The sequence below is a fragment of the Echinops telfairi genome, unplaced genomic scaffold (assembly GCF_000313985.2).
Source record: "Echinops telfairi isolate 266 unplaced genomic scaffold, ASM31398v2 ScPeMD7_25;HRSCAF=90, whole genome shotgun sequence".
Taxonomy (NCBI): Eukaryota; Metazoa; Chordata; class Mammalia; order Afrosoricida; family Tenrecidae; genus Echinops; species Echinops telfairi.
The window spans coordinates 1,680,591-1,684,016 of record NW_022103922.1 but is presented as its reverse complement, the minus strand read 5'-3'; positions in this window follow the sequence as shown (position 1 = coordinate 1,684,016).

The window sequence follows — 3,426 nt, the reverse complement described above, 5'->3', positions numbered from 1 at the left end:
ATGGATGGATGGATGGATGGATGGATGGATGGATGGATGGAAGGAAGGATGGATGGATGGATGGATGGATGGATGGATGGATAGGTGGATAGGTGGGTGGGTGCATAGCTGGATAGATAGGTGGATGGATGGCTGAGTGGCTGGGCAGAGGAATGGCTGACCTCTGCTTGGTTGGGAAAAACGTGGGGAAGCAGGAGGATAGTTCCGTTGCTGCCCCCCACCACCACCCCACCACCCCCACCCCGGTCCTGTAAATGAACCCGCTGAGCTGCCTCCACTTGCTGCCTGTCCTGAGGCTCCTGCTCACAGCCATGCCAGAGTCTGATGAGGTGTCCCTTAGCTTCGCCTGTATCTGGGGTGGGGATGGGGTTGTGTGTCAGGAGTCTCCCAGCTGTGAGACCCTCTGGGGCTGCTCTCACCCTCCCTCCCGCCCATGCTGTGGGGGATGGGCTTCGCCAGAATGTCAGGATGGGGCTTCCTGGCCCGTGGGAAGCGGGAGAGGTGGAAGGAAGGCCGGCCCCAGCCAGCCGGGGCCTGTGAATGCGTGACAGCCCTTGGGGAGTTGCCCATTGTGACAGGGCACCAGGGGGGAGGGGGGACCCAAAGCCAGGGCCAGGAGACGAGGCCTGAGCAGCCTGCATGGCCACAGCAGAGACCAGCACCACATGGGACAGCGTCAGCGCCCAGCCGGTGGGGGTGGGGGGGGCACAGCTGGGGAAGGATGGGTGAGACCTCAACCTGACTGCTAGCGAGGGACCCTGGGGCCAGGGGCTGGAGGGGGGGCACCCCGGGCAGTCCATGTTGCTCACTTTCCCTTGGAGCATGGTGACCCTGTGGTCCCTCTCTCCAGAGTGGGACAGCCATGTGGACTGCCACAGTCCAGCCTGGCTCAGGCCCGTGTAGACAGTGTGGGAGCCACTCTCCTGGCAGGGACCAGCAGGGCTCAGGACTGCAGCAGGGTGGGGAGGAGGGGGTGGGGGCGGGGCTCAGGCCCCAGAGCAAGGGGGTCCTTGGCTCTAGGTGGGTGCAGGGTTCTGGAGCCTGCAGTGGGGAGTGGACAGAGAGGGAAAGCGTGGCTGTCCTGGGCCAGGCAGGCAGCAGGGGCGGAGCTCTTCTGGGTGTGGGGGGGCCTGGGAAGTCCACAGCAGGGGTGTCTCCAGCCCTGGTCATGCAGGCAGGGCCAGGCTAGAGTTTCTGAGCTGGTGCCGGGGGCTGGTCGGGCGCCCCGGCAAGGGCCTGCTGGGGACCTGGCTCCCAGGCCCCGTAGAAATGTCCTTTTGTTGGCCGAACAAAGCAGCTTTGAGCGGGGTCCTTATCTCGGCAGCAGTGAGATGGGACACCTCGGATCCAAGCCGGACGGCACCCGGAGGGAGAGGCAAGGGCTACAGGAGGGCCCAAAGCCAGGGTGTTGGGTCTGGAGCGGTGCGGCCTCCACGGGGGCCCTCCTGAGAGAGAACCACCCGCAGCAGGGTCCGAAGAGAGGCTGGTGGGCAAAGGTCCTGGGCAGGCACACGTGCCTAAAAGTAGGTGTGGGCAGGTTCAGAGGGCACAGGTGGGTAGAGCCTGGTGTGGAAGGGCTCGGGAGGGTGCAGAGGTGGTCCTAGCAGCAGGCTTCCCTAGTTGCTCCGGATGGGTGTGGGATATCTCCCAGCCAAGGTACCTTGTGAAAGAGAGGCTGCTAGGTGGGTCCCAACCAACTCCCTGCAGACTGGTCTCCTACTCAGCCCCTGAGAGTGTGGTCAGAGGGGCCAGGGCAGCTGTCCAGGCCCCAAATGCTAGGGAGCTGGCAGGGCCCACATGGGGCAGGGTGAGCCAGGTGGGGCCAGGGTCCTGGTGGTCAGGGTATCCTCTTCCCCCAAGGATATGTAGGCTGGTCTATGCCCAGGGCCTGTCATCTCCCTCTAGACTCAGTTTCCCCTCCTGTGCTTGGGGGGGTGGGAGGGAAGGTCGTCGGCTGCCATGCCCTAGAACCACCCCCTGCGGCCCCGTGGTGCAGGACACAGAAATGGCCCGTTCCCTTCCACCCCCACCTGGGAGGAAACCCTTCCTGAGGACAGCCCAGGTTCAGGCCAGCCCTGAGCCTGCAACTCACCCTCCCTCCCACCTTCCCCTCCTCCTTCCTTAGCTCTGTGTGCTAAGAAAACCTCCAGGGAGGGAGGAGTGCATGAATGAATGAAGGAGTGAATGAATGAGAGCATGAGTGAGCTAGGGAGGGAGGGAGTGAGTAGGGGGATGAATGAGTGAATGAACAGATTAATGAGTGAGTGATGGTGAGAGGAAGGGCGAGAAGCTGCAGGTTGCTTTGAAGAGGAGGGAAATAAGGTGGGGAGGAAGAGGAGGAGGAGGAGGAGGAGGAGGAGGAGGAGGAGGAGGAGGAGGAGGAGGAGGAGGAGGAGGAGGAGGAGGAGGAGGAGGGAGGAGACCACAGCGTGGAGGAGAGGTGGGCCAGCCCAGCCGAAGGCTTTCACAAGCTGTTAGAAATGGTCCCCGCGTCCCAGCCTGGCAAGCAGAGAATGCTGGCTGCTTGATGGGCCGGCAGAGCATCTCAGTGGGGCTGGCAGCTCTCCGTGGGGTTGCAGGCTGGCAGTCACCCTGAGCCAAGGGCTAGGATCGGAGGTGACTTAATTCTGAGGGAAGTGGTCTAGGCAGCTTATTTTAGCACAAAGGGGTGGGGGCGGGGTGGGGGTGGCTGCTGACCCTGCTATATTTAGCCTAGTGGGAGTCAGGTCCCTGAGCAGAACCGGGTGAGGGTTGGGGTCCCCTGCCTTCTCCTGTGAGTGTGAGATCTTTGGCCTCGATCTGAGCCCTGGCTCTAGCTCATCGAGGGTGGGAAGACGCAGAGGCCCTGCCCATGGGGAGTCCTGCCCTTCACCCCTGCCACCAGCCCACCCAGCTCTCCCCTGGCCCTGCCAGGTCCCTCCCCAAGCCTGTGGTCTCTCTCTGTCTGCCTCCCTCCCACTCCCCGACTTTCCCACAACCATTTTTGGCATAAAAATAGCCAGTCTGGGATGAGTCCTGTGTAGGCCCTGTCCGTGCACCAGCCCGGGAACCCACTGCAGGACAAGGGAGAAGCAGGAGTCCGCTGCGAGGCCCCAGGAATAATCCCAGGAGAAAGGCAGGCATGGGTGGGGTTTTCCCAGGGCATGGGCCTGCGGCAAGAGGGGGGGGGGTGTTGATGATGGTGGGGGCCCCTGGAAGACAGGGTTTCTCTAACAAGAACTTCCGAATCGCTGGCTGCCCTCCACAGGTGAGCTGGCTCAGGGACCACACCGGGGGTTCTGGAGGAAGCCCCCAGGGGCCTGGGGGAGCTCCTAAAGTGGGCAGGGACTGGGTGGGAGCTCCGTTGGGCCTCCCTATTGAGCAGGGTCCTGGGACAGCCAGAACAAAGCACCTCAACAGTGCTCCCCACCCGACCCCCTGCAGGGC